This window comes from Vombatus ursinus, unplaced genomic scaffold (genome assembly GCF_900497805.2).
Source record: "Vombatus ursinus unplaced genomic scaffold, bare-nosed wombat genome assembly UNPS02014863.1, whole genome shotgun sequence".
Classification (NCBI taxonomy): domain Eukaryota; kingdom Metazoa; phylum Chordata; class Mammalia; order Diprotodontia; family Vombatidae; genus Vombatus; species Vombatus ursinus.
The window spans coordinates 28,344,955-28,357,839 of NW_020954641.1; the positions used below are offsets into that span (position 1 = coordinate 28,344,955).

The window sequence follows — 12,885 nt, forward strand, 5'->3', positions numbered from 1 at the left end:
AGAACAAGCCTAATTCTTCTTTCACATGACAATCCTTCAAATACTTGAAGATAGCTATTATGTTCCTTCTGGTTTTTTTCTTCAGTGGCCTAAATATGCTCAGTGTCAGAAGATGAGGTGATTCTCCTTGATAAAGCACCTCCACCAAACCCCTCCAACCTATCCCCTGTTATCTACTCCATAATCTTTCTCCTTCAATCATTTCTTCTGACATAATTTTCAATCTTTTCCTCACCACTGGATCCTTATCTTTTGTCTACAAATATGCTCAGGTCTCCCATGACTGACAGATCTCAGAAACTTTCAGTAGTTCTTCATTACCTATTGAATAAAATATGGACTTTCCCAACCTTGGCTTTTAAGGCCCTTCACAACTGGCTTTATTTCAGAATTATCTGATACTATTCTTTTTCCCTTACTCTGTTTCCCTTACTCTAGACAAACTAGAATATTTTCCATTTCTCATTCTTGTCCTGCTTCATTATTTTTCTCATAGCATCTCTCCACCCCTTGAATGAAATCTGTTTGGCCTCTTTTTCTAACCTATTTCATGTTCAAATTATTTCATGAAACTTTTCCCATCTTCTCTATCCCAAATGAAAGCAATTGCTTCCTCCTTTCACTTTTAATGAATTGCAATGACCTATTATTTGGTGTGTTATTTTCTACTTTGTATCATAATTATTTGTATATGTGTATATTCTTTCTTATTAGATAATAAATTCTTTGAGAACAGTGTGTGTGTATTGTATCTCTTTTTTTATACTCTAGTAGAGTGTCTCGCACATAATAAATGGTACTTGATGGTCTTAAATATCTGTTGATATTGAAATGATTTATTCAAGGCAGACCTCAATTTTTTGTCCTTCTAAATCCTCCAACTCCATCATATTCAATTCAAAGTCATAATGTACATTCAGGTTCATGTTGTAGGGCATATAATCCATATCTTAGATTTGCATTATTCATATTATTTATTAAAATAGATTTTATTGATATTTTTTGTTTTTATATCTCTTATATTTTTCCTGTATCCCTTTCCAGCCTCCCAATCTCCCCTACCATCTCTAGGAAGAAGAGAAATATGTTAAACGTAACTAATCAACACACTGAATAAAGCCTGATGTAATATGCAATGATGCAGACCTGTGGACCCTCCTTACTTCTACAAAGGGGTGGAGAGAGGTATCTTCTCATAGCCCTTCTTTGGAGCCAAGCTTGGTCTTTATAATTTTACAACATTCAATTTCAACAGATTTGTTATTGTTCTTCTATCCATTTACATTATTGTAGTCATTTGTGTACATTGTTTTCTTGGTTCTGCCTACTTCATGTTGTATCAGTTCATATAAGTCTTTTCATGCTTCTCTGTATTCATCATGCTTGTCATTTCTTACAGCACAGTAATATTCCATTACATGCATGTACCACAATTTACTTAGTCATTCCCCAGCTGATCTGTATCTACTTTGTTTCCCATGTTTTGCTACCACAAAAAGTACTACTATAAATATTTTGCTGTATACATGGAGGCTTTCTTTTTATCAATGAGCTCCTTGGGGTATTTACCTAACAGTGGAATCTCTCGATCCAAAGGGTATGGACATTTTAGCTACTTTATTTGCATAATTTCAAGTTGCTTTCCAGAATGGTTGTACTAATTCATAGCTCCATCAACAATAACTTAGTGTGCCTGTCTTACCACAACTCTATAATTAGCCTATCTACTGCAGGTATTTTCAGTATTATTAAAGATTTAATTAGGAAATGCAATTATTTTAACTTTTCTTTTTTAATTATGAAGTTGACAAATAGCAAACACGAACCTTTTCATATACAAAGAACAGAAAAAGAGAATTGTATATGAAAACATCAATCTCTATTACATAAAGTTTATTTTTAAAAGGCATATGCTAAATTTATCATGGTAGTTCCAACTCTGCCCTGCTTGTCTAGATTCTCCATATCGTCTTTTCAACTTCTTCCTGTTCTTTTCTGTATATTTTAAACATTTTTAATTGATCCTCTTTCTTTTTATTTTCTTTTATTTATGGCATCAATATTACTACCCATACTATTCACACTTTGTTTTAATATTTTTTGTTTTGTGGAATCATTGAGTTGTATTTGTTCCATTCTGGTCTTTAAGGGAATCTACTATATACTGAGATTTACCACTTTCTGAGCTAAACCATTTATTCTCTTTCCAATTTTTTTTCCCCTCAAAAACTTTAATTTTACTTTTTATCTCATGTTTCATTTCTTCTAGCCATTCTTGGTCCTTGAGACCAAGTTCTTGTTGTGGAATTACTCTCTCTTAAGTTCACCTCTTGTGCTTCTCCTAACCCATAGTATTTCTTCATTGTGTTTGTTGGGGTTTTTTTTGTTTCCTCATATGTCCAGGCTCAATTCCTGGATTGGGACTTTGTGGTAGGATCAGGTTTTGCCTTCCTCTATGCTCTTTCTTAAATAAATGGTCAGGCCTTTATTAATCTCTTCTCTTCTATAGTTTGAATGTTGTGGGTATTACAGTTCAGGATGGGGTGGCTGGGATCAGACCCAATGCCTTTCTATAATCCCTGATTTTTGCTTTCTTTCCTGGTAGCCTAATGCAGATATTGACCTTTTCCCTTTTCTGTCCCCTTATCCTTTGCTGAAATCTCTACTAAGAGTTGATTCTATTCCCTTTTGTGGCCCTGACAGGTCCTGGTTGGATATTAGAGTTTTCAGTAGTCTTAGGTCTCTTGCAAAGCCTCTTGGCACATGTGTTCTGTGGCTGAACTGGTCTTTTTTCCTGCTATGGCTCTGAGTGTTCTGAGACACACATTGCAGTCTCCCTGAGCAGTGACTTATGGGAGCTGGCTCTATTCTCCATGTTCCTCTAACAGGCCACGGCTGAGATCACATTGGCTTTAGGCCCTGATTACCAAAATTCATGCTGGTTTCTGCTTGTATAGTTGTGTCTTTGCTCAGAGGGCCCACAGGCTTCTGAACCTATGAGATAGAGATCTGCTCACCCACATATACTACAGCAAATATGGGTTATGACTTTTCATATCGTTATCCTAACCAGAAGTATGCAATAATTTGAAAAATGATACCAGGATAGAGGAAAGCACAAAGTACTTCATCCAAACAGGAGATAAATTCCCTGACAGCCATGAGAGAGATCCCCTGCCATCTCGAAAATTTCCCTAAAATGTATCTGAACATAGAAAAGAGCAATAGTTTTCAAAGTGTGGTCTGGGGATCCCCAGTAATCCCCCTTCAGCAAGTCCATGAGAAATAAACTATGTTCATTATAGTACTATGAAATTTTAATTTTGATCATGGTAAATATTGATGGATACAACCTCCATAAATAAAAGATCTTTGGGAAGTCCTCAATGATTTGTAGGAGTGTAATGAGGTCCAAAGACCAAAAAGTTTGATAATCATGGCCATAGAGCAAAACAAGAGAGTTTGCAAACCATTTTCCTCACAACTCTTCTCAATTAGATATGACAGGAATTATAGTTCCTGTTTTCCAAATGAGGAAACTGAAAGGATGAGGGCGTAACTTACTTAAACTAACAGAATTAGTAAGAGTTGGATCTGGAACATAAAAATAGGTCTTCTAATTCTCAATCCAATGACTTTTTCACTACACCAGAGGTGTCAAACATCCAGCTTGCATTATCCTGCAACACTCCCAAGATGGCCCACACCAGATTAAAATATAATTGGGAAATATTTAACAAAATAAATTTTAAAAACCAATAAGTATGAATAATTACATTTTAATACTAAGTCAACATACAGTCCACAGAGTCCCTTATGTATGGCTAAGGGGACCTTTTTTGCTATTTTAGTTAGACTTATTTGCACAACACTACTGGGGCTACTAAGAATGTAAGAAGACCAAGGCCTTGAAATGTGCTGTTTAAAACAACTGTGGTGATAACGGAAGTGCAGGTGAGAAGAAGCAGACAGGAGGAATTAAGAGGCATGAACTCTGCTCATCTCAACATCATTTCTCAGGATGTAAGAAAGCTCTGTGGGAAGGTATAGCTCAGTTTTGTCTTGCCCATAGCTTTTGTCTGACAGGTTTGGAACTCGAAGGCCTAGCTGGGCTCCATTCCCATTTCTAGGGTCATATGACCCCAGGCAAGTCACTTCTTGTCTTTGACCCTGTTTCCTTATTTGGAAAATAGGAATAATGATGCTTCATGAAATTCCCACTTTGATTCCTCATTGTGGAGTGGTGATGACCCTGGTTTCCTGAAGTCCAGGACAGTGGACCAGAAGCTCTTGAAGGTTTTTGTAGTGTCATTGAATGAGTGCCAAATTAAAATCCTGTATCTGCCATTTACTGCTTGTGTGGACTAGGACACTTATTTTCTCTAGGCCTTATTATTCTCAGTTATTAAAAAAAAGAGATTGGACTAGACAAGCTCTATTGTTGTTCAGTCATTTCAGTCCTATCTTACTCTTCATGATCCCATTTGAAGTTTTCTTGGAAAAGATACTGGAGTGGTTTGGTGTTTCCTTCTCCAGCTCATTTTACAGATAAAGAACTGAGCAAACATGGTTAAGGGACTTGTCTAGCTAGTAAGGGTCTGACGCCAGATTTGAACTCAGGAAGATGAGTCTTCCTAACTCCAGGTCTAGTACTCTATCCACTGAGCCACCTAGTTGCCCAATCTCTAGTTTAACATTAATTCTAGCAGCTTCTTGGTTTATTGTTTATAATCTATCTTATGATCCTAAATATAGACTCAGTACTAGAATTTTTTTCTTTTGTCCAAGATTAGACTAGTTAAGTATGGAGAGAGGCTCAAACTAAAGGAGGACACATTTTTTAAGCCACCATAACTCTTAAATGACCACTACTGGGGGGTTGGTTGTTATCTGCATCAGTGATGGGAGTTGCCACATTGATGAAATTATAGATCTTTGAAATACTGAAGAAGTGATGATAGCTGCCCAACTTACCTAATAGGGCAGTGGTGAGATGAAATGGGATTACAAAGCTCTTCCACATGTCCACTCTAAAGCAAAATGCTTTGATAGCCTATTGGGTTGCATTAATAATAGTCTAGTGTCAAAAAGGAGGGAAGTTTCCCAACTGTCCTTATCTCATCTGAAGTATTGTGACCAGTTCTGAGTACCATAATTTAGGAAGGACATTGACAAATTAAATTGCTTCTAGAGGAGAGTGATCAGGATGATCAAACGACTCAAAATCATGTCATATGATGATCAGTTGAAAGAAGCAGGGTTGTTTAGTTTAAAGGCGAGAAGACTTGGGGGTAGTCTTCAAATATTTGAAAGGACGAGGCAACAGACATTTTTTGTTCGACCTTGGGGACAGAACTAAGAACAGTAAGTGGAAGTTAAAGGAAGGCAGATTTTTGCATAACATAAGGCAGAATTTTCTAGCATTAAGAGCTGTCCAATAATGCAATTTACTGCCTTGTTAAGTAGTGATTTTCCTGTCACTTTAGGTGTTTAAGTTGTGGCTAGATAAATTTATTGGGGGAAGTTTTAGAGGAGCTTGCTACTTTAGGTAGGGGTTAGACTAGATGGCCTCTAGGATTCCTTTTAAGGATGAAATTCCACTATCTTCTCATTACAGATATAGCTAGGACCCACCTCTCTAAACCCTGAGACTCAGAGCAAATGGACATGGCAAACCTTGCTACAATTTGACAAAAATCTATGGATAGCCAAGTAGCTGAAACTCTCCCATGAGGATAGAGTTCTGGCATGCCCACCATGGAAGCTGCTGCAACTTGTCTTAAACTCTGTACTTCTGAGGACAGAAGATCTGAGAGGATAGAGATTTTGCATCTACAATCCTGGGCATGTCCTCCTGGCCTCCAAATTTCTTGGTTGGATTTATGAGAAAGCAGAGGATTAGTTGATTTCAGGAGGGTCAGTAAGCCTTGATGACTTACTGTGGCTATTCTGACCTTGTTGGACCTGCTCCATCTTGGTCCTTTGGTCTCTTCTGAGACAGTATCTCGTTGGACTTCATTTTTCCTCACCAAGTCCCTTGAAGTATGTAGAAATTAATTTAACCCAGAGATATCCCTTCTACTCTAACATGTTTTGGAGGAGAAATCTTGATTTGAAACATGGCAGGAAATAGTCTAAGATTTAGGATAAAAGTCTTTGTTTCCTTTGATGATCACTAACCCAGTAGAAGAGAAGTTCTTTGGGATAGAGTATTATCTCATTTCTTTGTACTTAGCATAGTACCTGGCACATAGTAATATTTAATAAATGCTTATTGACTTGAATTGACTTGACTTGAAATAGTTGTTTAAGCTTTAGCATTTTCCACTTTTGCTTGAAGACTTAAAGTAAGGGAGAACTTGTTACCTTCAGAGGCAACCCATTTCATGCTGTGGTTACTCTGTGATTTCAAAGCACTTATTTAATAGCTCTTCTGTAATGCAAAAGGAACATTTTTCCTCAGGGAGAGTAACGAATTCAAGAATGTTTAGTGTTTACTATTTCTTAAGTCCACCTTCAGATCCAACTTAAATTATGTAGTAACAAAATAAAAGTATTCAAACTTTAATGGTAATTCTAAATGATGAGATTAAATGTGGTTACTTTCTGACATTATCTTATATTCCTCTCTTTTGAATCTGAAACAGCAGGTTGAAATCTTATTCAATGCCCCAGTCTATAGTGAGTTACAATTTATAGTCTATCTACAAATATTTATTGAGCACCTTTCATATGCTCTACCACTGACTTACTAGTATTATCTTGGACAAATTATTTTTCTCTCAGGGACCTCAGTTGTTTCATATGTGTGGGCTAGACTAGATCATTTCTAAGTGTTCCAGCTCTGACATCTTAGTATTTCTGCTATATTCAACCTCATTAAAGAGGCAAGATGACGCTTATAAAATAGAGTATTTCTTAAGTGCCTGCTAATGTGCCAGGCACTGAGCTAAGCGCAGGGAATAAAAAAACAAAAAAAAAAAAACAACAAAAAACCAAGATGGTTCCTTCTCTCAAGAAGTTTACGTTATGATAGGTGGAAACAAAACATAAAAGGGAATATAAGGCCTAGGCAAGTCCCATCTTCCCTGTAAAGCTTTCTATCCTTTTATGACACAACTCAATCTCTCTAGGGGTGTGCTGGAAAATATTTAGCAACTGGTTCTCTGAAAAAAAAATATGCATGACACACTTTTATTTTAACCTGCATTATTAACATTTTCTTCATCACTTTCTTAAGTCTAAATGATCACAATAAATTAAACTCTGATATGTAGCATTTGCTGATTTCTGAAAGGTAGTTGTTCACAATGAAAATTTCACAGTTTTCGTGAGCTTATTCAAACTGGCTCCTGTTCACTCCTGGGTCTTTCTCTTCTTTAATTCTTCTTTTGCTTACTGTGTGTTTGTAAGGGCTTTTTCTTTGATGGTTAGGGGCTGAATAGGAGGGGGAGCCATAACCAGAATCAGTCTCTCCCCCATCTTCTTGGGAGGAGGGGAAGGAAGATAAGGCACTGGAGCATTTTCTACCATTGACCTCTGTCTTCAAGGATAAAATTGCCTATCACCGTATCTGCAGAGAAAGCTGGGGCTACCACCATCTTTACTTCCTGACTAGGCTTTTGGAGAGTGAGTAGCCCAAGGATGAGCCTCTAGGACATCCTAAAGCTTAAACAACTATTTCAAATCAAGTCAAATCCACTTATTGAGCATTTATTAAATACAACTATGTTTCAGGCACTGTGCCGAGTACAAAGAAATGAGATAGTGCTTTCCCTTGAGGAGTTTCTGTTCTACTGGGTTGATAATCTTTAAGGAAATAAAAACTAGCTGACATTTCTATTGGTATTTTGCAGCTTACAAAGTGAACTTTCTCCCATCAACCTTATGAGGTAGGCAGTTCAATCATTAGTGTTATTATTATTGTTATTACCACTTTACATATGAGGAAACTGAGGCACAATGAGGAGAAATGACTTTCCTAAAGTCACATATCTTGGAAGAGACCAAGGTAGAATTAGAACCCATCTCTTTGGATTTTAAATTCATCACTCTTTCTATAACACCCCAGCTGCCTTTGTCCAGATACTGTTATAATTGCTACAGCTGTTTTATGGGTTTTAATTGACCATTTCCCACTGTGCATTTGTCTCAGCAAAGAGATTGAGTGAGAAAAGTTCACTCTAATAAATTCTATCACTAACTGAAATGTGTGAATGAGATGCTCAGTGTGGGTTAGACAGCCCCTTAGCTGCTTTTGGTCAGAATTTCTTAACCAGTTCATTTTGAAATGTGTCATAGTTGGAACATAATTGGTGGTCTGAGGAAAGGAAGGGGGTGAAAAAGGGGGGAGGGCTAATGCTTAAAGGCTTTCATAGGGACATCAGTTCCCTTCTGACTAAGATTCCTCAGAATTCTGAGACAACCAGTTTTTCTGCTCTTGAAGGAAGAGATCCAGAGGAGAGAGCATAAAAGGACAAAACCAGCATTGAGGAAACATCTGCTAACTGGCTGTGGAGACAGCAACTCATCCCTCTACTTCTCAGCAAGGTAAGTAAATGTTTTTTCTTTTCTTGTGGCTTTTGCTGCCACTGGATTGGAAGCTCTTAGCCCTAGGTAGGGGAAGTAGGTATGAAAATAGAAGTGGGAGAGATGACAGCATGTCCCCAGTGACCAAGACCCAGAAGAAAGTCCTGTCATTAAAAAAATGGTTTGCTTCTACTTCTAGTGAACACCAAATGGTGGATGACACTGGTGCTGCAGGAGGCCCTTAGTCGAAGGCCAAGGTGGCTTCTGCGGTTGCTTCGACAGTGGGGGCCAGGGTCTAGGTCACAGCCGTGGCCATGGGGCCTGGGGAGGAAAAGCTGAAGACAAGGAGTGGGTTCCAGTCACTAAGCTGGGCTGGCTAGTCGAGGACATGAAGATCAAGTCTTTGGAGGAGATCTATCTTTTCTCCCTTCCTATCAAGGAGTCTGAGATTATAGATTTCTTCCTGGGATCTTCATTGAAAGATGAGGTTCTGAAGATCATGCCCATCCAGAAACAAACTAGAGCTAGACAATGTAACAGGTTCAAGGCTTTTGTGTTCATTGGTGACTACAATGGCCATGTTGGCCCGAGTGTCAAGAGCTCTAAGGAAGTGGGCACAGCTATTTGTGGTGCTATCATTCTGGCCAAGCTGTCCATCATTTCTGTGAGACATGGCTACTGAGGGAACAAGATTGGTAAGCCTCACACAGTTCCCTGCAAGGTCACTGGGTGATGTGAATCAGTTCTGGTGCACCTGATCCCAGCTCCTAGAGGTACTGGCATCATCTCAGCTCCTGTACCAAAGAAGGTCCTGATGATGGCTGGAATTGATGACTGCTACACATCTGCAAGGGGCTGTACTGCTATTCTGGGCAACTTTGCTAAAGCTACCTTCAATGCCATCTCCGAAACATACAGTTATCTAACCTCAGACCTGTGGAAGGAGACTGTATTCACTAAGTTTCCCTATCAGGAATTCACCAACCATCTTGTGAAGACTCACACTTGCGTGTCTGTCCAGGGGACCCAAGCAGCTGCTGTGGCAACCACATAGATGTTTTTTATAAGCAAATAAATTGAACTATGCCTGCTAAAAAAAATGGTTCCATATAATTGTATTGAGAACTTCACCCCGAGTTAAGAATCCACCCAAAATGTAAGGAAATTAAAAAGGTGGCCTTTAAACTGGGCCCAGACCTAAATCCTTCTTCCTCACCCATTTCAGAGCAGAAATTGAAGAATAATTAGACTCATTATTATTACTTTGATATCCAGGAGGTTCCTGTCCCTTCCTGTTTCCAACCTCTCATCATTTTTTTTTGTTGCAGACAGTGATCAGAATCCTTCTTTCCCTCTAAGGAAGGGAATTGCCAATGCTTTCTCTTTTTGATAGGGTGAGAACATCCCTGATTCTGGAAGGTAGCGGTGCCTCTTCCAAAAGGCAACCAGCCACAATGGGAGTAGTGTCCCCTATGCATTCTTTCTCTACTCATGTCCCATCATTCCCAGCCTTCTCTAAAGGCAATTAAACCAAAATGCAATAGAAATTCAGCAATGACCATTAAATAGTCCAACTGTATTCCTTGAATGGAAGGAAAGAGGTTGTATTTTTGGGTGATGTGTGGTAGAAGACGCTCTTAGTTGACAAGAAGTCTTAACTGATTTCCAGACTAATTTAACCTCCAGTTTGCCTAAGCAGAATCAGGCAGATTCATAGCTTTTAAAAGCTAGAAGAGACCTTAGCACATTGTATATTCGAGTTGGAAGGTACTTTGGAAACCAACTAACCAAACATTTCTTCTATATTATTGTTAGGAAAATAAGCCCAGAGATGGCAAATGACATTCCCAGGGTCATAAGAACATTACAAAGAGGTCAGGAAGAATGATTCCCCTACCGTAAGAGGACTGGCTAGACAATACCATGATGCCCTCCTTCTCAAACTTCAGCGGTACAATTAATTTTAAAACTTTCTTAGGGAGGCTAGAACTGCCTCCCTGTCTCTCTCTTAGCTGCAGAATCATCCATCTGCTTGAAGTGTCTTGAAGCTCATAGGAGGGTTGAGTTGGGGGTAGGGCAAAGAGCTGATAAACTACTATATTGGACCATACAAACTGATTCAGTTTTAGATGGATTCATGGAGGGATGATCTATAATCCATAGAGCTTGAGGAGCTGGTGGCCGCAATGATGTGTGTCCAAAGGTCCTTCCTCCTAACACCCTGTACTGGGCTCTCCTTCATGGAGGTCTCTGTTAGTAGACAATGGGAGTCTTAAGCAAGATGACATCTGTTTTGAAATGTGAATTTTGAGCTCACTCATTTTTGTAGGATTCTTGAAGCAAATTTTACAACTTTTCTCAGGGAGGTCTTAGGTCTGTTAGTATTTTGGGAAGAAATGGGGGGAGGTGAGGAGCAACAGGAAGTTAGGCTAAGATCTGGAACATTCTTGAAGGGTTGGGATTTCAAGAAATTTTATATCTATATCTATATCTATATATATGTATATATGTGAAATGTTAGAACTGACTAGAGCCTAATTCATTTTGAGAAACATTTATTAAGCACCTACTATGTGTAAGGTACTGTGTTAGACACTAGGGATATTGAGACAAAAATGAAACCGGCCTGATCCTCACATTCTGCTAGATATTGCTTCTAGATTATTACATCTGATTCACTATCAGAGAAGGAAACTGAGACCCAGAAAAAGGAAGTGATTTATCTAGTTTGACCATATTGAACGCAGGTCTCCCAAATTCAAATCTAATGTTCTTCTATGCCAAGATGACTCCTAATTCAGGAGAAGGGCTGGGAGTAATCCATGTGGAGATAGTGGAAATTACACAGAATCTGGAGTCAGAGCACATGGGTACTGACTACCTGTGCGATCCTGAACAAGCCACTTCCCTTCTCAGGGCTTCAGTTTTCTCATTTGTGATATGGGTGGGTTGGACTACCAGATGATCTTTAAGGTTACTCATAGTTTTTAAGTTCTATGAACTGAAGTAGACATTCCAGTCTTTTCTATACTTGGGGCAAGCAGGCCAGCCTCACTTCTAGCATTGCATCATGGATTCAGAGCTGGAAGGAAACTTCAAGGTCATCTAGTCTGACCCCTTCATTTGAAGCTAGAAGAAACTGAGGCCCAGAGACATTAGATGATTCGCCCAAGGTTACACAGGCAGTAAGAGGCAGAATCCAGATTTGAACCTAAGTCCTCATTCTACATCTAGCTCTCTTTCCACTGGGGTTTTCTTTCTGCTTTCCCTGCCATACCCTTGCCTCCACTTGTAGGATTTGGCAAAGATGATGACAAGCACAAGGAAAAAGATCAGGAGAAAGAGAAGAAGGTAAAAAGTAAGAAGGATGGTATATAGCAGCAGCTTGAACTAAGGATGAGCAGGGGTGGTCAGCACTGGAAAAGCAAAGGCCAGGGCTATCCCCATCATTTGCCTTATTGCTGTCATTTGTTGAGCCAGGACTGCCCTCACTTGGTCAGAGGGACCTCTGTAGTGACTTCGCTGTGTAAATATAAAAGACCATGGCCTATACTGCAGCCAGGAACCTGTATATGTTATTGAGTTCCTAGACTTGCTCACTTAACTGGACTAGTCTTTAACTGAATATGGGCTTCCCACACTGCATGGATCTGAGGTCTTCTCTAGCTTTCCTCACCCAGGTTGAAAATGACAATTCTTTCTCTTGCTCTTTAAGCCATTCAAAGGGTTGTTAAAGTTCTGGGATGCCTGCTTCTACTTTAAATAAGGAGGTGGTCTCTGTGCCACCTACTTGGGATAGGAAGACAGACCATTGACAACATTCAGGATTCATCAACAAGCTCTTGGAAATATTTATAGTAAGGCCATAGGATCATAGGACATAATGTCAGAGCTGGAAAAGACTTTAGAAATTGAAATAGTGTCAGAGCTGGAAAGGACTTTGTATATTATTTTTTTTCAAACTTCTCATTTTACAGAGGAAACTGAGGCTCAGAGATTAAGTGACTAACTCAAGATCATACAGTGAGTTGGTGATAGAGCCAAGAGTAGAATCTAGTTCTCTTAAAATAAATTTACATAGTGCTTTGCATATATTGTCTCATTTGAACATCAGAACAACCCTGTGAGCACTGCATGTATTACTATTCCCTACTTCTTTTTTTTTTTTTTTTTTACAAATAAGAAACTGAAGCTCAGAGAGGTTAAATGTCTTGGCCATGGTCTCACAGCTAGTGTCAGAGGTGGGAATTTAAACCTGGGTCTTCTCAAATTCAAATGCAACACTATCCACTATTCGCTACAACAGACTTCTTCTCTGGGAATCTTCCACAAGATGGAATGGGGAAGGGAGGTGCT

The 12,885-nt window shown here is 38.9% G+C and overlaps 1 pseudogene; it reads left to right on the forward strand.

The window, feature by feature from the left end:
- Positions 1–8,738: 8,738 nt before the first annotated feature.
- Positions 8,739–9,583, forward strand: LOC114027859 (annotated as a pseudogene).
- The last annotated feature ends 3,302 nt before the right edge of the window (positions 9,584–12,885 follow it).